Consider the following 25987-nt stretch of genomic DNA (forward strand, 5'->3'; position numbering starts at 1 on the left):
AAGTCAATGGGTAGAGATTCCAGAAAGTCTCATTTGCCTGTTTTCCTTTCCCCTCCCCTTGCAGACAACTAGGCTGGAGCTCCTGTGGATTTGGGGACAAAGACCTTACACCAAAAAGGCTGAAAGCCAGGAGCCTGTGTCCCTTCCTGATGACCTGATAGAACCACCACCCCAAGTGGTTTCCCAACAGAAAATAGAACCCTGTATAGTCAGATACCTGTTCCTACTAGTCAAACAGAAATTTCATTGCAGATGCTGGAGAATATTTAAAGTACACATGGTAAGATTTGGCAAAAACCGGTTGCAAATACATTTAGGGTATTAAAATTATTTCATGATTCACTATCTTTTTCTAAATCGCACATCCGTATGATTATGAAACATCTTTTTAAATCAAAATAAATGTTTTCCAATGTTTTCTTTGGGCAGGAAAGACACCCAGTTCTTGAAACATCTGATCTACTCTGGGTGCTGAATTAGGGAGAGTGAGTAGGGCCAACAGAAAGATCTCTGGAGAGAGGGTGTATAGGCAATGTGGGGGGCAAATGGAAGTTAAACATCAACAACAACAAATGCAAGCAATTTACAAAAGCTTCCTTGTGTTTTACAAGCCAGGTGAATTGTTAGATAAGAATCAATTTGGGGGTCTATGCCCTAAACCAGCAGTCCCCAATCTTTTTGGCACCAGAGACTGGTTTCGTGGAAGACAATTTTTCCACACACTGGGGGCAGTAGGGAATGGTTTCAGGATGATTCAAGTACATTACATTTATCATACACTTTATTTTTATTATTATTACAATACATAATAAAATAATTATACAACTCACCATAATGTAGAGTCAGTGGGAGCCCTAAGCAGGTTTTCCTGCAACTAGATGGTCCCATCTGGGGGTGATGGGAGACAGTGACAGATCATCGGGCATTAGATTCTCATAAGGAGCACGCAACCTAGATACCTCACATGCACAGTTCACGACAGGGTTTGCACTCCTATAAGAATCTAATGCCACCACTGATCTGACAAGAGGCAGAGCTCAGGTGGTAATGGGCAATGGGGAGCAGTTGTAAATACAGATGAAGCTTCACTCGCCTGCTCACTGCTCACCTCCGGCTACGCAGCCCAGTTTCTAACAGGCCATGGTCCAGGGGTTGGAAACCCCTTCTCTAAATGAATATCTGGCTGCTCCTGCCCATCATCACAGGATTTCATGGACTTAACTGTAACAGCATTCTTCTGCTATTGATATCCTGTCATTTTATTTTTAAAAGGTAGAGCTGTTTTATGGCAACTCACCTGATAAGTGAGACACACTTTGTTTTTGTGGAAACGTTATTGTACCTCTTTCTCTATTCCCACCCTCCAAAATAGCTAAAGGATCATGGGCAATGAATTACACTCATCTAAACATAGTAATTCCACAGGGCTGGGATGGAGTAAGGGGAGGGGAACTCCTGTCTTTGTGCAGAATCAGAAGTCTACTGACTGCAGAAGAGTCAGGATCATGTTCTCTACTCTAACTTAACTCTAAGTATAGGTTTTGTTTAAAGCTAGGAACAAAATCCAAATGGAGGCATTAAGCAAAGTGATGCCATTTCCATTTTTAGCTCTGTTCACTTTTTTAAAAAAAAGAGTATTCCTCTTTATTTCAAATATTGCTTGCCAAACTAACAATAAGCCTAATGTCAAGTCTCTGCTACCTGACAACTGCTGAATTCCCACTGTATGGTAAGTTGTTACATAAACATCAGTTTTCTGGGATAGCAAAATGAGTATCATGTCCAGATTCAAACCTAGATTTCAATCCTGATTCTAATAATCACCAACTGCAGGTAAAACCTTGCAGATTAATTTCCCTCTCTCTGGCCCCAGTTCCTAAAAATCATAAAATGAAAATAATGCTTGACCCTTCTGATACACTATGAAATCACTCCCCTTCTAACATTGTTGGAAAAATTAGTGTTAATATATATAAAGAACCTAGCAAAATGTTTGACACATAATGGGCATTTTATAATTATTAATATGATGCTAATTACTAAAAGGGTTTTAAATATTTAAGTAGCTAGATTACTTATTTGAGTATCAAAGATAAAAGATGAGAAAGTTTAAAAAGGAAAAAAAAAGATGAGAAAGTTAAAAAAAAAAAGCTGTCCAACTAAAAGCATCAAACAAAATAACAAATAAAATGAGAGGCAGAGTGACTTCTAAGCAACAGTGTCCTCTCAGCTGCTAGGTGAAAAACTTGTAGTGATGGGAACTCCTGACCTCAAAGGGCAACTCCACCATTCATTCAAGGCTGCATTAAGACATATTGAGGATAGTGTCTACTATATGTGTCCGTTTCTGCAGCAGGCTAGAGGAACACAAATAATGAGGACACATCCCCCTGCTTTTGAGGAATCCACAGCTTCCTCATATGAACAGACAAACATCATACAGACATGAGCAACCAAAGAGGCGAACACAGGGCGCTATGGAGTGCACAGGTGGGGCATGCAGCCCAATCTAGCGATGTCAGAGGGAAGGTGACAGAGAGCATAGTGCATCAGAAGGGCCTACTTCCAAGCAGGAAGTGATAGATGATACGGTTGAGCAAGGTTCCCATTACAAGGCTTGAAGGCCACATGAAGACTCCTGAACTTTCTCCAGGGAGCTGTGAGGAGCCTTGGAAATGTTTTAAGCAGGAGAGTGACATGGTTAGACATGCTTTTTGTACAGAAACTCTGGTGGCAATGCAGAAAATGAAATGGGTGCAGGGGTGGCATGGGATGGTAAATCAGTAGTCTAGGTAAGCAAGAATAAGGCTACAGAAACATAACACATTTTAAACTTGCCCAAACTGTTAAAATTACAATAAAGCTGAGCCTCTCTTGATTTCTGCAGAGGTTTTATACAAATGTAGTTTCCCAACAATTATCAATGGCTCCAGAAGAACAGAATCAAGTGGTCTGGTTTTGAAGTCTCACAATGCATGATACAATGTTGTAAGCAACACTGTACATGAAAGATGAATTAGGAGACATTTTCACAAAAAGCAATATGTGCACAAAAAGCAATGTGCCACTTCACCCTAAAATACCACAGAGCACGTTCCCCACTACCAGTTTCATGCTCAAATGCCTCTAATTATAATCATCTGTTATTAACAGAAAGAAAAACTGTACCCCAAATATCTATAATTTTTCTGCACGGTGTGGGTAACTACCATCTAAAACAAATATTTAGATTTAGGTAAAGAATAAAATTCTAATAGCCCTCAAATTCTGACCACCTTTAAGACTTTCCCCCCGAAAGACTTGAATGTCTTTGGCCTGCAAGTATGAAGTCACTTATCAAAAAGAGAGTAAAACAAATCTCTGGATATCATAAAGGATCATATCTGTGCTTAGCTGTCAGCTGAAGTTGTTCGTAAAAAAGAAGAATACCACACAAGTTGTCTGGCTGACTATGAGTTGACTGCTGCCTGTGCATTCACACACACACAAAAATGTGTATAAACATGAACATCTAGGCACAAATATCCATCTGGACAGGATGTTAACACCATTCCTCAATTCCTTACGGGTCCTATTCTCTTCCAGAAGTATAAAGTCTACCAACTGGCTAAAAGCACTTCAATTTGGGTGAGAGGGAGAGAAGATGGAGAGGAGTCAATTCTTTGAAGCCAGACAAGGCATCATCTCCGTAAGATCATTCAGAAAGCTTAAGAGGTTAGTTAAATACCTCAGAGCCCTAATTCATCCCATGAAAAAAGTACTAAATTCTTCTCTCCTTGAACCTAATCCTGTCTAAGTCTTTCTTCGGATTTTGTCCCCTGGCACAGGTTTAATGAGGTGCATTTCCACACACTTTTACTGAGAGAGATGTACTCAGGGAAAGAATGGCAACAAAAAGTGGCTACTTACACCACACTGACTTGGGAAAAATTGGCAGAAGAAATGTTCTGGTGGCATAATGAATCCTCGAACTGAGACTGTTCCCATTCTTTCCTTGGTTGAGACTGGGTAATCGCTAAACCCAGCACTTGATTTTGAAGCTTCTACACCTCTGGTCAAAATACCCTTCACTGTTTCATTTGGTCTTCCCAATCCCTTCCCTCTCAGTCTTTCACCCCATTTAACTAGGGGATCTTATGGCTAAAAGCTGAAGAGCAAAGGCTCTATAGCCAGACCCTGTAGATTCGAATCCTTAGCACTTACCTACTCTCTGTGCCTGTTTCCTCTCCTGCCCATCAGGACCAGCTTCCCAGCGTTCTCCTGAGGATGATACGGCATAACCTATGTGAGCTGCTCAGCACAGGGCCTGGCACAGAGCTGCATAAAGGGTCCCAATGGTCTCATTAGTCTTAAGTAACAAAAGCATGGCAAACACTTAGGAGGGCAGCGTTCAAGCCCTGTGACACTTGCCATTTTGTGGCAAATAAATACTAAAAGCATAAAAATACCAATCAGTTACCATTTTGATATATCTATAAAGGGATGTCATAGGATTATCCAACTATCTTCCATCTTTATATTTTATTATCATTTTCTATAATTAAAATGCCACGTGAGTTATTCTTAATTACCTTAAACTTCACCTTCTTAATTGTCTACTCCTATATCCTGCTGTGACTCCATTAACATGGCCTCCTGGGGTGGATTTCAAGAGATTTATGATCACCTACAGTTAATTTCCCCCTCACTAATTTTTGGCGGTTTTCTTTTCTTTTTTTTTTTTTCTTTTTTTTTTTCTGAGACAGGGTCTCGCTCTTTCGCCCAGCCCGGAGTGCAGTGGCACAATCTCGGCTCACGGCAAGCTCCGCCTCCCGGGTTCACGCCATTCTCCTGCCTCAGCCCCCGGAGTAGCTGGGACTACAGGCGCCCGCCACAGCGCCCGGCTAATTTTTTTTTGTATTTTTAGTAGAGATGGGGTTTCACCGTGTTAACCAGGATGGTCTCGATCTCCTGATCTCGTGATCCGCCCGCCTCGGCCTCCCAAAGTGCTGGGATTACAGGCGTGAGCCACCGTGCCCGACCAGTGGTTTTCTACTGATAAATAATGACTTAAAATAAATCAGCTAATTTTTAGACCATGTAGTTGTTTTCAGTAGGAATCCACTGAACTATATTTGTTTTTCACCAGCTGTCTGGATAATTATATTTAGTCCATGTTTTTAAAAAGTCAGTAGAGAATGAATATGTTAGTCATTAGCCTCTCCTTTTTTTTGGACTTCTTTATGGTTTTGTTGTTGTTGTTGTTGTTGTATGTTTTTTTTTTTTTTTACAGAAGGCTACAGTGCAACTGGTGTGCAATGGAGCCATCTCAGCTCATTGCAACCTCTGCTTCCCAGGCCGAAGCCATCCTCCCGCCGAAGCCATCCTCCCTCCTCAGCCTCTCAAGTAGCTGGGATCACAGGCATGCACTACCATGTCCGGCTGATTTCTGCATTTTTTGTAGAGATAGGGTTTTGACATGTTGCCCAGGCTGGTCTCTGACTCGTGAGCTCAAGCTATACACCCACCTCAGGTTCTCAAAGTGCTAGGGTTACAGGCGTGAGCCACCACGCCCAGCCTGGACTTCCCTATATTCTCTAATTCACCTTAACTTATGCAAGGGGTTCAGAATGAAAACATATCAACTCATATCTCAAAGGCAACTCAATAATTGGATACAAAAAACTTAAAATTAGACATTTTTTAATGTAACAAAAGATGAGAACCACAAGGTAAACAGGATAGTGAATGACTACAGGTGTTCTGGGTGCATTTCTGCACCTAAAATCATATAGCACTAAATGTAAATTTACATATGGTATTAAAATGCTCACTTTAAATTGTTAATTTTTTTAGTAGAGAGAAAAAGCAAGAAAAGAGTCCACTGTGATCCTAGCATAGAATTTCCACAAAACTGAAAGGTTTCTACTTTGTTCTTGTATTTTACACAATATATATTAATTCAGCCAAGATAAAATGACCTTTGTTTTTTTGTTTGTTTGTTTTTTGTTTTTGAAACGGAGTCTTGCTCTGTCACCCAGGCTGGAATGCAGTGGTGCAATCTTGGCTCACTGCAACCTCCGCCTCCTGAGTTCAAGTGATTCTCCTGCCTCAGCATCCTGAGCAGCTGGGATTACAGGCACCCGCCACCAAGCCCAGCTAATTTTTCTATTTTTAGTAGAGATGGGGTCTCACCATGTTGGCCAGGCTGGTTTCGAACTCCTGACCTCAGGTGATCCGCCCAACTAGGCCTCCCAAAATGCTGGGATTACAGGCGTGAGCCACCATGCACAGCCGACCTTTTTTTTTTAAGTCCAAGAGAAACAGAATGTTAAGATGTGTGCAATTTGTGAAAAACACTAGTCTGGCTGGGCACGGTGGCTCACGCCTGTAATCCCAACACTTTGGGAGGCCTGGCCAACATGGCAAAAACCCGTCTCTACTAAAAATACAAAAAAAATTAGCTGGGCATGGTGGCAAACGCCTGTAATCCCAGCTACTTGGGAGGCTGAGGCAGGAGAATTGCTTGAACCTGGGAGGTGGACGTTGCAGTGAGCCAAGATCACACAACTGCACTCTAGCCTGGGCAACAGAGCAAGACTCCATCTCAAAAAACAAAAAACAAAAAACAAAAAAAACCCCACTAGTCTAAACTTTGTATTTAAAAACAAAGGAGGACTGCATGCAATGGCTCATGCCTGTAATCCCAGCATTTTGGGAGGCTGAGGCTGGAGGATCCCTTGAGCCCAGGAGTTCAAGATCATCCCGGACAATATAGCGAGGGCTTGTCTCCACTAAAAATAAAAACTAAAAAAAAAAAAATTAGTCCAGCATGGTAGCATATGCCTGTAGTCCCAGCTACCAGGGAGGCTGAGACAAGAGGATACCTTTAATCTGGGAGGTCGAGGCTGCAGTAAGCCATGATCACACCACGGCACTCCAGCCTGGGTGACAGAGGGAGACCCTGTCTTAAAACAAAGCAAAGCAAAACAAAACAAAACAGGGGTTTAGACAGGTGTGTTTGTTCACGTCTGTAATCTCCTAACTTTGGGAGGCCCAGACAGGAGGAATGCATGAGCTCAAGAGTTCAAGACCAGCCAGGGCAATATAGTGAGACCTTGTCTCTATTTAAAATAAAAATAAAAAAAATTGGCCCCGCATCGTGGCACATGCCTGTAGTCCCAACTACTCAGGAGGCTGACGCAAGAGGATCACTTGAACCCAGAAGGTCGAGGCTCCAGTTAGTTATAATTGTGCCACTACACTCCAGCCTGGGTGACAGAGCAAGACCCTGTCTCTAGAAATGAATGAATGAACGAATACATACATACATAGAAAAAGAGGGGTACTGGTCCTGGGTAGGATGAAGGAAAGACACTCCAACTCATTTCTCTACTGAATGCAGTTATAATACCTGGAAAGATTATAAGCAGCTATTTGAGGGGTCTGAAAAGTAAACGACAGCAGGGTGATTAGGGAAGACGAATGAATCTCAAGGTACTACCAAACTGGCAATGAGCTTCCCATTTTTTTCCTAAGAAATCACCAGCTTGGACTCAAGGCAGCTGGACATGGCATACCAGGATGCGGACAGAGGGAACAAACTGAGTTTTAGCTAGAGGAGCAGAAAAGGGAATTTCTAAACCTGGAGAGAATGGGGGAAACACTCCATTTTTCTTTCTTTCTTTTTTTTTTTTTTTAATTCTCTTGCTTCCCAATCCAAGGCAATTCCAAGGAGGTGGCGGACAGCGGGGACAACAGTCACATAAACTCTGAGGGAAAGGAACCTTCCTCTCTGATCAGAGGAGCTGTAGGAGCAAACATCTGCTGCATTTTTCCTCTGTCTTCCTGCCTCTTGGCCCAAAATGCAAGCAGTCACAGGAAGTACACTGTCCTATTCTAATGTCTCATCTTGTGCCTGTTAAAGTAAAAAGGAGAACCCCAGGGAAGGAGGAAGTCATGGAGAAATGGACTCACACAAATATAACCAATTGATTCTTGGTAAAGGTGCAATGGCAATTCAATGGAGAAAGATTGTCTTTTCAACAAAGGTGCTGGAATAATTAGACATCCATATCCAAAAAAGGAAACCCGACCTAAAACAGATCTTACACAAATATTAATTCAAAATAAATCATATATATCCAAATGTAAAACTATAAAACTTTTAAGAGAAAACATAAAACCTTTATAACCTTTAAAGAGTTCTTGGAAATCACCCCCACTGTACTTTAAAAAAAAGATAAACTGTAGTTCTTCAAAATTAAAAATTCTTGTTCAGAGAAAGACACTATTAAGCAAATGAAAAAATAAGGTATAGACTTGGAAAAATATTTGCAAATCACATATGCAATAAATAAATTGTATCCAGAATATATAAAAACAAAATAAAACTGAAAACTCAACCAAGAAATAACCCAATTTAAAAAGTGGTTATTTAAAAACTTGAACAGATGCTTCATCAAAAACGATACACAAATGGCAAGTAAGCATATGAAAAAATGTTCAACGTCATTAGGCACTAGAGAAATGCAGATTTCTCATTAATATCACAATGAGATACCACTACACATCCACCCAAATGGGTAAAATAAAAAATACTCATAATACCTTGATAACAGGAAGTACTGTCAAGGATGCCATGCATCTGAAACTTTTATACATTGCTGGTGTAAATGCAAAATGACACAAACACTCTGGAAAATAATTTCAAAGTTCCTCAGAAAGTGAAACATACTCCTACCACGTAATCCAGCAATCCCACTCCTGGGAATTTACCCAAGGGAAAGGAAAGCCTATGTTCACACAAACACTAAAACACAAATGTTCACAGTAGCTTTTTATTTTTTTTAATGCCTCCAAAGTAGAAAAAACCAAATGTCCTTCAATGGGACACCGGATAAATAAATTGCAGTACCTTCATACAAATGGATTCTACTCAGCTATTAAAAGGAACCAAGTATCTATACTATCCACAATAAATTGTATGAACCTCCAAGGCATTATATTCAGGGAAAGAACTCAGCTTCAAAAGATGATCTAGGTCCTAGCACTTTGGGAGGCTGAGGTGGGTGGATCATTTGAGCCCAGGAATTTGAGACCAGCCTGGGCAACACAGGGAGACCCCATCTGGTAAAATAATTAATTAATTAATTAATTAATTAGAGATGGTCTACTCTATACTTCCACATAAATGACACCATCCCAGAGAGAACACTATCAGAGACCAGTCTGGGCGACACAGTGAGACCCGTCTTTTTTTTTTTTTTTTTCCTAAAGAGAGAAAACTATGGAGATGGGGAACAGATCAGTGTTAGACAGGAGGTAGAGGTGGCGAGACAGTATAACATAAAAGAACTTTTTTGTTCTTGTTTTAAAGAGTCTTGCTGTGTCACCCAAGCTGGAGTGCAGTAGCACCATCTCAGCTCACTGCAACCTCCACCTCCCAGGTTCAAGCAACTCTCCTGCCTCAGCCTCCCGAGTGGCTGAGATTACAGGCACGCACCACCACACCTGGACAATTTTTGTATTTTTAGAGATGGCGTTTCACCATGTTGGCCAGGCTGGTCTCAAACTCCTGACCTCAAACGATCCACGTGCCTCGGCCTCCCAAAGTGCTAGGATTATAGACGTGAGCCAATATACCCGGCCCACAAAGAAACTTTTTGAGCGGGGTGGAAGAGTTATGGGGTAGTCACACAAATCTATACGTGTTAAAATTCATAGAACTGGGCTGGGCACAGTGGTTCACGCCTGTAATCCAAGCACTTTGGGAGGCCAAGGTGGGCAGATCATTTGAGGTCATGAATTCAAGACCAGCCTGACCAACATGGTGAAACCCTGTACTCCACTACAAATACAAAAATTAGCCAGGTGTAGTGGTAAATGCCTGTAATCCCAGCTACCTGGGAGGCTGAGGCAGGAGAATTGCTTGAGCCTGGGAGACAGAGGTTGCAATAAGCAGAGATTGCACCACTGCACTCCAGCCTGGGTGACAGAACGAGACTCCGTCTCAAAAATAAAAACTCATAGAACTGTACATCCAAGAAAAAAGGCAATTTTACTCCATCTTAATTTCTTTTAAAACCAACAAATTGGGCTGGGTGCAGTGGTTCACGCCTGTAATCCCGGCACTTTGGGAGTCTGAGGCGGGCAGATCACGAGGTCAGGAGATTGATACCATCCTGGCTAACACGGTGAAAACCCGTCTCTATTTAAAAAGTACAAAAAATTAGCCAGGCATGGTGGCAGGCACCTGTAGTCCTAGCTACTCGGGAGGCTGGGGCAGGGGAATGGTGTGAACCCACGAGGCAGAGCTTGCAGTAAGCTGAGATCACACCACTGCACTCTAGCCTGGGCGACAGATCTAGACTCCATCTCAAAAAATAAATAAATAAATAAACAAACAAATAAATAAAACCAACAAATTGACAGATTTGTTATTCGGAGGCACAAAAAGTTTAAAAAAAAAACATAAAAATACCTCAAATTTACAAAAACATATTCTATGACTAACTTACATAAATATGGTACTGAAAACTGCCACAGAAATTAGTTTTAAAGATAATGGAACTATGTGGTATTAAGTGTTATTTAAACCAGTGTACTTATAAAATATTTTTAGAGATACCACAAAACCATTTATTTCCAAAGTTAACTGTTCAGCCACAAAAATATGACTGTTTAACAGCAAGAACACTAATGTTCAACAGAGCCCAACAGTTCCTGCTATTTGGCTTCTGGTTTTTGAGATGTTGATGTTACAAAGCAGGTGAAACATCCGGGAAACAGATGCATGAACTCAGAGTCATCCAAAATTTGTCCACTACAATCCAGGCCCATCTCTATCCCCACCGGGTTATACATACTTCCTCCATTTCCTCAACAGGAAGCACCCAATACACATACAGTTTGTTTTAAAACTTGAAGAGTATATACACAAAAGGAAAAGGTCACGGAAACCAGTTTCATCAGGAGCATCTGCACTGTGTCATCAAGACCACCACAACTGCGGTGCCTCTACAACGTGCCCGAATTTGACCTACCTCACTGTAAACCTCCTGCTAGAAATGATGCTTTCCTCAATGGAGTAAGTGAAAGGGAGGAACAGCTCTCAATTACACTGTTGAACAAAAATGATCCAGCCTAGGTTCAAAATGCTATGATAAAATAATTTCCTAACTCTGCACTCTCTCTGTCCAAATACTATTAGTCTTCCACTGGAGGCATTTTTGCCTTTTTCAAAGAAACACAATAATAACCACTAAAAGGGCAATTCGGATGTTGCCCTCATTCCACTTTCACTGACTACGCCTTCCCTTTTTCAGCTGTGTCCTATGTACATAGCTCTGGCCATTCAATTCATAAAACAACCACAAATGTGTTACTTTGGAAGACATTTTGAAAGCAGAATTTTTGTTTTAATGGAGAAGCTATGGATAATTTTTTTCTTTCTAATTTTCTCTATTTTTCAAATGTTCCCAATACTGAAACATCAAGATAGGTGAAGAATTCCCTTTCCTCTACTCCTGACATAATTTGCCAAAAATTATGACAGTGACTTGTATTGGTTTTCCAATACAAGGAAAAATCCTACTGTTTGAAGTTATTACCTAATCCCCCACCATCATCACCACAAAAAGGAGACGAGGGAAAGATACACTAAATTTTCCAACAACATTGTTCTCACCGATTAATAAAAAAAAATTCAGTTACAAACATAAAGAAAGTCTGGTTATTTCTAAATGGGAGAGACTGCTTCTTGATGTGTTTAGCTTGCTGGAGAACAGTATGCAGGAACAGATGAGCATTTAACAAACCTGCTTTGATTACAATATTTCAAGCCTGAAGTATATGCTACTTTATAGCATTCTTTAAAGACTGGTACTTCTTGGTGTTCTGTCAGACATGTACTTAAAAATAATCACCTGGTTGCACATGACCAAACCTCGGCTCACATGCACAAGGAACACTGTTTTTTATTACATGTCAACAATGAACAGGGATGTCAAGTGATACCTTCACAGCAGTGCTTTCCCTTCTGTTGCCTAAGATGCTATTATTTCTATTAGTCTGAGTGGCCAGCAAAGACATTCTACATTCAAAAGAAAATTGACAGTCAGAATTTCACACATGCACACACACCTACACACACAAAATGTTCTTAAGAAAACTCATTCATTTTACATGATTTAGAGCCTGAAGTGTAAGGGGTTTTTTTCAGGCTGGAATATATTAGCAATGCCTACTGACAAAAATGCAAGTTAGAAAATCAGAATTAAGAATCAACTATAAATAGCCAAATGAAGAGAGGAAAAACTGGAAGCTATTATGTGAAGCCCAAAGATACCAATCAGGGGAAGGATTCTGATGGGTCCTACGTACTGATAGGAGGGACTGATCAGCAGTGTAGTGCACAGCAGAGATGTCCTCACCTAAACAATGACAGGGCTGAACTGAGACTACTCCACAAATCACTTACAACTAAATAATTCCCATTCTATAATTTTGGCACAAGATTGAGACCTGTTCATATTGTGATCTCCTTATAGGCTTTGTCTTATCACCCTGGCATGGTGCCTGGACCTAAGAGATACTCAGACAGCTGCAGAATAGAATGAATTAGAAAAGAAAGTCAATTACATGCAAAGGACGGTATCTCCCAGTGGGCATTATCCACTGGTCCACTGAAGCACTTCGCACACCCCCAGTTGGCCAACAGCAGAATCACCGTCAGTTTGGAAGATTTTTGTAAGTGCCTGACAATTCTATGTAAAATAACTAAATTTTCTTAGACAAAATTCACTTTCCAGCTAATTTCATAGTTGATCATAGCTTGTACTGGGAGAAGTCTCAGCTCTGCCAACTATTTACGGCTCATTTGTATTTGCATTATCTACATTACCTTAAACCCATAATTCTCTGTAGGAATCTTTATAAGCCAAGTGTCAATTTTGTAGCTGTTGCTTCAATTAAAACTGGTTAACATAATCTGTAAGTCTGATGAGTAAATGTAGCATGTCACAACAGGCTGAAAGCAAACAAGGGAATGCAGGACCCTTTGCACTATAGAAGTTCCACATAATCTCAGGATAGCTGCATTCAAAATAGGACACTTATCATCTGACAGATGACATGAGCAAGGTTCCCAGTTTCAATCACATACTAAATATTAGTACATTTTAGCTTATTTCTTAGAACAGCTTAATGACAGCTCTAATATTTTCTTCCTGTCCTTCAGCAAATGCACTTATTTGGAAAACATAGTTCTAGACTCCTTCTGAGAACATTTCTGTTCTCAAGTTATTTTTCTCCCATCACTTTGACCACATCACCCAAATCCTTCCTCAGCATTTTTAAAGTACCATTATGTAAAAGAGAAAGCCCAGAATGATCTTCCTGTTTCAAAGACAGACTTGTATCTCATCCAGTTTAACCTTTTATTTTCTATCCATGAGTAGTTCCACATATAGGATTTTTAAGGCAGATCCCCACTACTTCTCCTTTTCGCACCTAACTTTATGGAAGAAAAAACCAAAGAGCAGTGCTAGAAATGAAAAGACCAATAAATTTGGATCAGAAAATCTGGGCTCAAATTCTGCCAGTACTAGCTGTGTAAAAAGGGGTGGGGGAACAAACCTTTCTGAGACTATTTCTAAACTCAGGAAAATTCCACTTTGTTCCACTATCTTGGTTATTATAAAGAGTAATAACTATTATAAATGATGAATAATGATTATGAAGATTAAAAGTAATTTTATTTCTAGACTTGTAGTTATATATTAATTATATATTATAATTATTGTACTGATAAAAGCAATTTTATTTTTATATGTACATTTAATTAAATAAAGGTAATTTTGTTTATATCTTATTACACTTATATATGAAAGCTGAAAGTAATGCGTACTGTTTTCATTCATGGTCTCTCTTAGTCATTCTATGAAGCACCAATACTCAACAGCAACCAAATTTAAAAAGCCTCTCTTTAAAGTTTCATGTCATCCATTATTGTAATACAATTGTCATGTAATTAGAGAAATAACACCCATTTAAAGCGGAAAATTAAGCCAGGTGCTGTGGCTAACGCCTATAGTCTCAGCTACTCAGAAAGCTAAGGTAGGACGATCATTTGAGCCCAGGAGTGTGAGGCTTCGGTGAGCTATGATCACACTACTGCACTCCAGCCTGGGTAACCAAGTAAGACGCTGCTTTTTTTTTTTTTTTTTTTTTAAGTTTTCATAGAATAAAGTCCCAGAAGTGACATTAGCAAGACAACCATTTTTAGGGCTCTTGGCACATACTAGATGATTTTTTTTTTATAAAGTTCATATAGTAAAAACTCACTTAACCAAGATAATAGGATGATACTTGGTTTGGAAACTAAGAAACACTATATATCTCAGACATATTTAAACTGAACATGTTATACATTCATTAACTGACTTTGTAATGTAAGGACAAGGCCTTTTCTAAGAATAATCAGTCTCCTGAATGACTGTTAGTCTAGTCATTCTTATACAAACCACCCAAAAAAGCATCATGACAACTTTCAATTTCCCTTTTTGTTAGAGTACAACACAAACCCAAAGCTCTCAAGAAGCAATCTGAGAATGCTTAGAGTAGTTTAATTATTCCCCCCAATTTTTTATAGTCATCATGACCACATGTAACATATTATAATAGCAGCTTCGAGTTTGTGGTTTTTGGTATTTTTTTTTTTTTTTTTTTGAGGCTTGCCTTTGGAAGCTTTCCAAAGTATTTAACATATTTTTGTAGAAAAATAATACTGATTTAATCAGATAACATAACATTTTAATTACGCAATTACAATAACAAGTCCTACTGACCAAAACAGGGTTTGCTACAAACAAAACTGACTCTTGATCAATATTCAAGTCAACCAGCTGACACAGAAGGATGTGAGAGTCTAGACGGAGGCTGCCTGACCCAAAGCAGTTAGGGTGGTGGGCATCCATGCACTTCGCAGGAGGAGGTGGTCCCTAAAGAGTGCTCTCATCTCTCAGCACCTGGCACTTAGTATTATTTTAAAAGATATTTATTAACCCTTAACGTGTATGAAGGTGCGATATAAACACAAGAGGCCCTGAACTGCTTCTACTTTCCTCCTCTACCCAACCTCCAAATGTTGGGCCCCAGGGCTTGGAGTCAGGTAGGCCTGGTCTCTAGCACTCCTTCTTTTCTATCTAAATTCAATAATTAGCTGACCTCACCCAGTCCCAAAGATTTAAATGCCATCCAGAGACTGAAGACTTTGAAATGTAAAACTCTAGATAACATCTGTCCCAAGCATGTCAAACTTAAAAGAATGTGGATCATCCAACTCCCAACCTGTTCTGTCCAACAAACCAATAACCACTACTACTAACCACACAGCCACTCAGGCCAAATGAGTAAGTTGTCCTTGGCTTTCCCATTTGTAACTCCATATCCAATCTAACAGTAATTCCTGTCACCTTTCTCTGTTTGAGTGTTTCCCTGTCTTCTCTCCTTAAAATGTAAGCACCTAGAGCGAAAGGACCCTGTCTTGTTCAAGGATGTGCCTCCAGCCCCCAAAGTAGTCCCTGACACACAGCAAGTCCTTAATTCACACTATTTTTTTTCCCCCGAGACGGAGTCTTGCTTTGTTGCCCAGGCTGGAGTGCAGTGGTACAATCTCGGCTCACTGCAACCTCTGCCTCTTGGGTTCAAGCAATTCCCCTGCCTCAGCCTCCTGAGAAGCTGGGATTACAGGCACATGCCACCACGCCCGACTAATTTTTGTATGCTTAGTAGAGACAGAGTTTCACCATGTTGGCCAGGCTGGTCTCGAACTCTTGACCTCGTGATCTGCCTGCCTCAGCCTCCCAAAGTCCTGGGATTACAGGCATGAGCCAATGTACCCAGCCCAATTCACACTATTAAGTGGAAAATACTCCTTAAAAAAACCTCTGAGGCCGGGTGCGGAGGCTCCCGCCTGTAATCCCAGCACTTTGGGAGACCCAGGCGGGTGGATCACCAAGTCAGGAGACAAAGACCATCCTGGCTAACACAGTGAAAACCCGTCTCTATTTAAAAAAATACAAAAAATTGGCTGGGCGTGGTGGCGGGCGTCTGTAGTCCCAGCTACTCGGGAGGCTTAGGTAGGAGAATGGCGTGAACCCAGGAGGTGGAGCTTGCAGCAAGCTGTGATCACACCACTGCACTCCAGCCTGGGCAACAGAGCAAGATTCCGTCTCAAAAAAAAAAAAAAAAAACAACTCTGAGTCCTCTGGGAAGTTTTCCATATATAATTAGAAGAGTAGGAGAAAATCTTCCAACCCCTATTAAACTACATAATATTCACAGCTTGGGAACAGACTACTGCCCTAACGGTCTCATTTTATAAATATGGGCCCTAAGGTACAGAAAGTTTACATCATTTACCCCAGATCATGAGAACCCAGAGCTCTTAATGCAAACATCCAATTACCTACAAGCAGCTCCGCCAGGTGATCACCCACTAAGTCCCCACTCCCTTTGCTATACACAACTCCTGCAAGTAGCTGGAAAACTGAATTGAATTAACATTAGATATGTATATTTTTTCATTGGGGGCATGTAAAAAATCATTCTGCGGGTGGCTTCTTGCAATGCCCCCAGTTACACAGTCACTTAAAAAGTTTGGGCGCCGCTGAAGTGCCAGATAGCAACTCACAGCAGATAGGAATTAAAAGTGAGGTTGTCCACATTCAAAATCCCAAAGTCACTAGAGCAAGCTATTGCTGCTAACTTTGCTTCTTTCTTTTACAAACGTGTCTGTATCAGGATCTACTATAAATTTCTAGTACAGAGAGAGAAAGTAGCTGGGTGGCTGTAATTTGGTAACTGTCATCCAGTTTCACATTTACATTCGAAAGTTCTTCATAACATAAGGCCCTACCCAAAAGCTCCCCACTTGGTGTGACGAAATGTTACCTTACAGATTTAATCATTTCTCTGTCTCAATTTGAATACCCAAGTATTTACAAAGCTCCTAGAATTTCTTCATCAAGCTCCCTTGACACAAGTAAAGGGTCTGCCAAGCACCACCAGCCCCAACCCAAACTAATGCTGCTGCCCCAGGCTCAGGACTGGCCAGGCTGCAGAAATCAGAGTCAGGTCTCACTTCAGTTCCCATCCCACTCACATGACCACACCAACCTCCTGGTTATGAGGGAGCATGACTTATGAATTATTCAACGCTTGATCGAAGTTCTGCCTCATGTTTGTTTTTATTGGAAACAACTAATAAGCACTTGAAAAGCAACAAAATAGTTTTCCCATAAACGTCACTTTACTCCTCATAAACATTGCCCTATGAGGTATACAGCAACATCACCTTCCTCATTTTTCACATGAGAATATGGATGAAAGGGGGACCAAGGCCACACTGTAGTAAAGTCCAGACCTGCACCAAAGTCCTCCAGAACAAAACCCTTGCTCTTTTGCCCACACTAACAGCATGCACATTAGGTATCTTTGCTGCGATTAGCAGAGAGAGCATCATTTGGTTCACTCACTCATTCATTCCAGCTCTATACTGCTTTGATTTTTTTTTTTATTTTTTGCACTTGGGGATGGGTTAAGAAACGCAAAGCTTTTGACCTCTAGGAGGGTCATAATGTGGGGGAAGGGGATGACAGGACAAACACATAACAGGTAAAACAAAAATAATAATGCCCTCTCACATCTGTACTGCACTTCACAGTATGTAGAGTTTTCATGTGGATTTAGCAACCACTCACCCCATCCCCGAATAATAACTAAGCACTAAAGTGATGCTGGGGATGCTGGGGCTTGGTTTAGGTGGCTGGGGAAGGTATCTTGGAGGTGAGACTCCAGTGGACTCTGCGGATGGGTAAGGTCTCACAGAGGTTGAAGTTAATAAGAAGAGAGCATTCCAGACCATTCCAAAATCAGCACATCACACAAATGGCTTGCAAATGGAAAAAGATTTGGAAAGTAAGGGAACTGGGCTGGAGTACTTGCTTTCTAGTGCGGTATAATAAGAGCTACAGATGAAAACAAGGGAGATTGTTAACCAGGGCTTAGAACTCATCCAATGAATGACTAGGCCTACAAGAGAACAAAGAACATAACAAGCTCGTTTTCATCATGTGTTTCTCCCAGATACAAAGCTGACACTTTTCATGATGGGTTTTTATAGCTCCTGTCCTCCAAGATGAAAATTCGCCATTTATACTTCTTCATTCTGTTTTTACTGCAAAAGATTAAGATCTTTTTACTTACACATTGCTAAAATTCTTTGAATTGTATGTGACATGGTTTGGATATGTGCCCCTGTCCCAATCTCATGTTGAAATGTAAGCCCCAGTGTTAAGAGGTGGGGCCTGGTGGGAGGTGTTTGGATCATGGGGGCTTAAAAACCCATGAGTGGCTTAAAACCATCCCCTTGGAGTGAATGGGCTCTCATAACATCTGCTTTTTTTCCAAGTGTGTGGCACCCACCCCTGCCAATCTCTCTCTTGCTCTCATTCTCACCATGTGAGAAACCACCACCCCGTCTTTGCCTTCCACCATGATTGCAAGCTTCCTGAGGCCTCCCCAGAAGCTGGGCAGATGCCAGCACCATGCTTGTACAGCGTGCAGAACTGTAAGCCAATTAAACCTCTTTTCTTTATAAATTAACCAGTCTCAGGTATTCCTTTATAGCAACCCAAGAATGAACTAACAGTATCTATCTCCATTTGGGTACTTATTTAAATATGGCTCTAGCTTTCAAAGTAGAGACAATGCCTTTTATTTCTTCTGTCTGCCTTAGAGGGTCTAGAACAATACTCAAGAAAGTTACTCTACGAAAGTCATTGACAGATCAGGAAATAAAAGACCCAATTTTTAAAAACTGCAACTGATTATAGGAGAAGCCCCTGTAACCAACAGACAGACAGACAGACACACACACACCCCTCTAACTGCTTTTCCCCTTTACGGTCTTACTCATCTGTCCTTACTATGTGCCAGGCATTGTTTTAAGCATTTTATGTATACTTTCCCAAGGTCACAAAGCTGGTAAATGATAGAAGCCAAGACTTGTTTTTTCTTTTTTTTTTTTTTTTTTTAAGAGATGGGGGTCTAGTTATGTTTGCCAGGTTGGTCCTGAACTGCTGGCCTCAAGCAATCCTCCCACCTCGTCCTCCCAGAGGGCTAGGATAACAGGCATAAGCCACCATGCCCAGTCAAGATTTGAATCCAGACAGTCTGGTGCCAGAGGTATGTGCTAAACCTCTAGGCATGATATGGTCTCTCAAAATGACATACTCAAAAACGTAAGGGACAACTTTTGCTTCTTCGGTTTTTAAGCTGTGGCACCAATCACATACTTTTTTGAAAGCTGGACACAATGCAAACCACAATTATGTTTTTAAATTACAAAAAAATACTCCAAGATTTTAATAGGCTTCTACATAATGCTTAGATTTGGACTGTGCATGTTGTTTTTATTAGAAAGTGCATCTGCTCTTGGCATTAAACACAACAAAATTAGCTATTTTATGATTACACAATAAGAATGTTAAGTGTCATCCCATCAAACAAATAGTGAGTGACGAATGCTTCTTCTTGGAGAAATTTCTTTTTAAACATATTAATGTATAAATAGATAGGCAAATATTACTTGATACAAATAACCTGATATCCACCAAGACAAGAGAGTTCTTTACCTGTAAATAGTCAACACTCACTTGAATGACAAAGAATCCAACGGTGCATTTGTAAATATCCACACACATACAATGTTGGCTCACAGAATCCCCCAGCGACAGTAATTAATGCTGACATAAATCTGGACACTGAAATGGCAATGGAATTGCTTTCACATGACAATTGAAAGTGTTGTTCCAAGCAGGCAGGAAAATTTCTCTCTAGAAATGTTGAAAACTGTGTCTGAGTTATGAGATAAAATAGTTTGCATTATATCCCTAAAATCATTTAAATACTACATCTATTAATGACTAATTTATAGATCAAAAGCACTCACATAACATGCCCAAATTCAATTAAATGGAGAGAACTACTATGAAAGAGAAAATTGTTATCAAAATAAACTGAAAGAACAAATAATGCCATTACATTGGTTCTGTGCACAATAAAAAATAGTTTATTAAAAGATATCTGGTTAATGTGCTTGAGACCATGAATATCCATTTTAGTCAGAAATAGTGGCAAACCCTAAACACAACAAATACTACTTAAGAAAATGCATTTAGTTCATAATGCATACAAATCTCCACTTTAGGTACCATTTTGGGGTTAAAAAATATAACACTGCTACGAGGACACAATTAGAACACAGTGAATTTTATTACTTTTTTTTTTTTTTTCAGTATGGCTCTATTAATGCCTGTTGTTTATCTACGCAAATACAGAGCAGCCTGGGAAGTGTCCTAGTTTCTTTGAGAGTTATCAACTGAAGCTAATGTCTCCTTAGAGAACTCCACTTTGAAAGGGTACTATGAACCTGGCCAGTTTTCGTTGCTGTTTACACAGACACAAGCACAATTTGCAGTGTGGGCAACACCACCTCTCAGATACAATCCGCCTGTCTTCAAGTGAGTCTCCCAGTAGTCCTCACTGTGTTCGTTTGCTCTGCCAAAAATAAACAACAGCCTTTCCTCTAGTAAACAGCAGGTAGGAATGGGTTTAATCATAAATTCTAGTGGATGGCAGTCCAGTAACAAAGCAGAGCTCTCTTTGGTGGTAGCATTAGCTTCTTTCTGCCCTGCTCAAAACACCCCTAAAGTACACTGACTTGGATATGATCTCATTCAATATATGAAGCCCTGTGATGGTTAATACTGAGTGTCAACTTGATTGGATTGAAGGATGTGAAGTATTGATCCTGGGTGTGTCTGTGAGGGTGTTGCCAAAAAAGATTAACATTTGAGTCAGTGGGCTGGGGAAGGCAGGCCCACCTTTAATCTGGTGGGCACAATCTAATCAGCTGTCAGTGAATATAAGCAGGCAGACGAATGTGAAAAGGCAAGACTGGCCTAGCCTCCCAGCCTACATCTTTCTCCCATGCTGGATGCCTCCTGCCCTTGAACTTCGGATTCCAACTTCTTCAGTTTTGGGACTCGGACTGGCTCTCCTTGCTCCTCAAGCTTGCAGATAGCCTATTGTGGAACCTTGTGATCATGTAAGTCAATACTTAATAAACTCCCCTTAGTTCTGTCCTTCTAGAGAACCCTAATACAGATTTTGGTATCAAGAGTGGTTCTAGAGAAACAGAATGTTAAGGATGGAGTTCTTTCATTGGTTTCGGGGTTTCTGGAGTTGGCTGCTTAATATGAAAATGCTAAGGACTCTACTTCTAATAGTACAGATAACACTGAGAGTCCTTGGCACGAACTGTTTAGAGTTATGCAAAATAAATGCATTTGACACTACTGATTCACCATTGTGAGCAGCAAGGAGTTTGGTGACTACATAATACCGTATGTGGAGAACCAAGGAACACAATGAAGCTGGTTGGTTGCTCCTAAGTTCAGTGGACAAAGTGATGAAGGAAAATGATGAACTCAGGGATTCTGTCTCCTGGCTTCAGAAGCAGATACTGAGCCTCAAATCTGCTACGATTGCCCTGAGTGAGAGTCTTATCGGCTGTAGAGAAACAGCTGAAATTGTGGAAAACAGACACAAGCTCTTATCATGTAAATGGCTGACCTGCAACAAAAGTTGCATACACAGCCTCATCAGGTGTCTACCATTAAAGTGAGGGCATTGATTGGAAAAGAATGGGACCCTGCAACTTGGAATGGGGACACTAAGTTTATGAACTCTGAGGAACCTTTTTTGCCAGAAGCAACAGCTTCCCCATCTCCAGTAGTGGCAACATCCCCACCTGGGCCCATGCTGCCATCAGCCTTTCCACCTTTGTCTGAGGAGATAAACCCTGAGCTGCCTGAGGCAACAGTGATGGCCTCCCCTAAGGCAGTTGCCAGGAAAAATAATGTTGATTCTCCTCAGGAGCCACCCCCAACACCCCTGTTTGCTTCTACACCTATCACTAAAGTCCTGGCGGGCCCCTAGAGGTGAGGTTGAGAGTGTGACCCATGACGGGGTGCACTACACTTGAAAAGAACTGTTTTGAGTTTTCTAATTTATATCAACAGAAATCCGGAGAACAGGCATGGGAATGGATATTGAGAGTAAGGAATAATAGTGGAAGGAACACATAGAGTTGGATCAGGCTGAATTTAATGAATTGGGCCCACTAAGTAGGGACTCTGGTTTTTTGTTTGTTTGTTTTGTTTTTGTTTTTGTTTTGAGATAGAGTCTCCGTCACCCAGGCTGGAGTGCAGTGGCGTGATTTCGGCTCACCGCAACCTCCGCCTCCTGGGTTCAAGAGATTCTCCTGCCTCAGCCTTCTAAGTAGCTGGGATTCCAGAAGTGTGCCACCAGGCCGGGCTAATTTCTGTAGTTTTAGAAGAGACAGGGTCTCACCATGTTGGTCAGGCTGGTCTCAAAGTCCTGACCTTGTGATCTGCCCACCTCAGCGACCCAAAGTGCTGGGATTACACGCCTGAGCTGCCATGCCTGGCCAGGACTCTGCTTTTAATGTTGCAGCTTGGGGAGTTAAGAAAGGTTCTAAGAGTTTATTTGCTTGGTTACCTAAAATATGGATTAAAAGATGGCCCACTGTGAGCAACCTGGAAATGCCTGATCTCCCTTGGTTTGATGTAGAGGAAGGGATCCAAAAGCTTAGGGAGATTGGGGTGGTGGAGTGGATTAGTCCCTTTAGACCTACTCATCCCAGCTGGGAAGGTCCAGAAGCTATACCCTTGACCAATGCCTTGCGAAACAGATTGCTGAGGGCAGCACCTGCATCTGTGAAAAGCGCTGTAATTGCTCTTCTCTGTATGTCAGATCTCATAGCGGGAAGCACAGTCACTCAACTACTAAATTTAACTACAATGGGAATAACTGGATTGCGAAGTGGCAGGGCCCAAGTAAGTGGCAGCACTCAACCATCAAAGGCAAGTGGGCATAGCTACCACAATGGGCAGCAGAGGCAAAGTGGCAATCAGAATAATCTGACTCCTTTAGAGCTCTGGCATTTGCTAATTAATCATGGTGTTCCTAGAAGTGAAATTGATAGGAAGCCTACTGCATTTCTACTTAATTTATATCAGTAGAAAACTTCTAGGTCAAATGGACAAAAGACTAAGTTGAATTCTAAAAACAGAGAATCATGGCTCCTCAATCAATTTCCAGACTTGAGCCAGTTTACAGACCCAGAACCCCTTGAATGAAGGGGAGGCCGGGTCCCCTTGAGGAAGGGCCCCACTACATTACCAACAATTTATGCAGTGAATCTTTCTCCCATCCTTCCCCAAGGGGACCTCTGGCCTTTTACCAGGGTAACTGTGCACTGGGGAAAGGGAAATGATCAGACATTTCAGGGACTACAGGATACTGGCTCTGAGCCGATGCTGATTCCAGGAGACCTAAAATGTCACTGTAGTCCTCCAGTTAAAGTAGGGGCTTATGGAGGTCAGGTAATTAATGGAGTTTTAGCTCAGGTGCGACTTACAGTGGATCCAGTGGGTCCCCGGACTCATCCTGTGGTCATTTCCCCAGTGCCAGAATGAGTAATTGGCATAGGCATACTTAGGAGCTGGTAGAACCCCCAGATTGGCTCCCTGACTGGTAGGGTGAGGGCTATTATGGAGGGAAAGCCCAAATGGAAGCCATTAGAGCTGCCTCTACCTATAAAAATAGTAAATCAAAAACAATACCACATGCCTAAAGAGACTGCAGAAATTAATGCCACCATCAAGGACTTGAAAGACACAGGATGGTGATCCCATTTGGCCTGTGCAGAAGACATAGATCTTGGAGAATGACAGTGGATTACTGTAAGCTTAACCAACTGGTGACTCCAATTGCAGCTGCGGTACCAGATGTGGTTTCACTGCTTGAGCAAATTAACATTATCTCCTAGTACTTGGTATGCAGCCATGGACTTGGCAAATGCCTTTTTCTCCATTCCTGTCCATAAGGCCCATCTGAAGCAATCTGCCTTCAGCTGGCAAGGCCAGCAATATATATTTACTGTCCTGCCTCAGAGGTATATCAACTCTTCAGCTTTGTATCATAATTTATTCGGAGAGACCTTCATCACTTTTCATTTCCACAAGATATCACACTGGTCCATTACATTGACGACATTATGCTGAATGGATCTAGTGAGCAAGACACTGGACTTATTGGGGAGATATTTGCATGCCAGAGGATGGGAAATAAATCCAACTAAAATTTAGGGAACTTCCACTTCAGTAAAATTTCTAGGGGTCCAGTGGTATGGGGCCTGTTGAGATATTCATTCTAAGGTGAAGGAAAAGTTGCTGCATTTGGCTCCTCCTACAACCAAGAAAGTGGCACAACACCTAGTGGACCTATTTGGATTTCAGAGGCAACACATTCCTCATGTGGGTGTGTTACTCTGGCCCATTTATCAAGTGACCCGAAAGGCTGCCAGTTTTGAGTGGGGTCCAGAACAGGAGAAGGCTCTGCAACAGGTCCAGGCTGCTGTGCAAGCTGCTCTGCCACTTGGGCCATATGACCCAGCAGATCCAATAGTGCTTGAGGTGGATGCTGTTTGGAGCCTTTAGCAGGCCCCCATAGGTGAATCACAGAGGAGGTCTCTAGGATTTTGGAGCAAGCCCCTGCCATCTTCTGCAGGTAACTACTCTCCTTTTGAGAGACAGCTCTTGGTCTGTTACTGGGCTTTGTTGGAAACTGAACATTTGACTATGGGTCATCAAGTCACCATGCAACCTGAACTGCCTATCATGAACTGGGTACTTTCTAACCAATCTAGCTATAAAGTGGGTCATGCACAGCAGCATTCTATTATCAAACGGAAGTGGTATATACATGATTGCGCTTGAGCACATCCTGAAGGCACAAGTAAGTTACATGAGGAAGTGGCTCAAATGCCCATGGTTTTCTCTCCTGCCACCCTGCCTTCTCTCCCCTAGCCTGCACCCATGGCCTCATGGGGAGTTCCCTATCATCAGTTGACAGAGAATGAGAAGGCTAGGGCCTGTTCACAGATGGTTCTGCATGATATACAGGCACCACCCAAAAGTGGACAGCTGCAGCACTACAGCCCTTTCCTAGGACATCTCCAAAGGACAGAGGTGAAAGGAAATCTTCCCAGTGGGCAGAACTTCGAGCAGTGCACCTACATGGAAGGAGAAATGTCCACCCTATGTGCAATTATATACTGATTCATGGGCTGTAGCCAATAGTTTGGCTGGATGGTCAGGGACTTGGATGAAGGATGATTGGAAAATTGGTGACAAAGAAATCTGGGGAAGATGTGGATGGACCCCTCTGAGTGGTCAAAAACTGTGAAGTTATTTGTATCCCATGTGAGTGCTCACCAACAGGTGACCTCAGCAGAGGAGGATTTTAATAAGTGAATAGAATGACCCATTCTGTGGATACTACTCAGCCTCTTTCGCCAGCCACCCCTGTCATCGCCCAATGGGCCCATGAACAAAAGGACCATGGTGGCAGAGATGGAGGTTATATATGAGTTCAGCAACATGGACTTCCACTCACCAAGGATGTCCTGGCTACGGCCACTTCTGAGTGCCCAATTTGCCAGCAGCAGAGACCAACACTGAGTTCTTGATATGGCACCATTCCTCAGGGTGATCAGCCAGCTACCTAGTGGCAAGTTGATTATACTGGACCTCTTCCATCATGGAAAGGGCAGAGGTTCGTCCTCACTGGAATAGACACTTACTCTGGGTATGGGTTTGCCTATCCTGCATGCAATGCTTCTGCCAAGACTACCATCTGTGGACTCATGGAATGCCTTATCCACCAACATGGTATTCCACACACCATTGCCTCTGACGAAGGCACTAATTTTACAGCTAACGAAGTGCAGCAGTGGGATCATGCTCATGGAATTCACTGGTCTTACCATGTTCCCAATCATCCTGAAGTAGCT

General features: G+C 41.6%; 1 protein-coding gene across 50 annotated transcripts in view; it reads right to left on the reverse strand.

The window, feature by feature from the left end:
* Positions 1 to 25987, reverse strand: part of SIPA1L1 (signal induced proliferation associated 1 like 1) — a 428639-nt gene that overhangs the window by 264735 nt on the left and 137917 nt on the right. For 12 of the 50 annotated variants that reach the window (XM_063644103.1, XM_063644094.1, XM_063644086.1 and 9 more), the window contains one exon: positions 4204 to 4317. The exons of 32 other annotated variants lie outside the window; for them this stretch is intronic. The gene's annotated coding sequence lies outside the window, so the exon portion shown is untranslated. Of the gene's footprint in view, positions 1 to 4203; positions 4318 to 19700; positions 19881 to 25987 lie in introns of all 50 variants that reach the window. 6 more of the 50 variants (XM_063644081.1, XM_063644097.1, XM_063644110.1 and 3 more) reach the window with 1 other exon arrangement.

Source organism: Symphalangus syndactylus, chromosome 8 (assembly GCF_028878055.3).
Source record: "Symphalangus syndactylus isolate Jambi chromosome 8, NHGRI_mSymSyn1-v2.1_pri, whole genome shotgun sequence".
Classification (NCBI taxonomy): Eukaryota; Metazoa; Chordata; class Mammalia; order Primates; family Hylobatidae; genus Symphalangus; species Symphalangus syndactylus.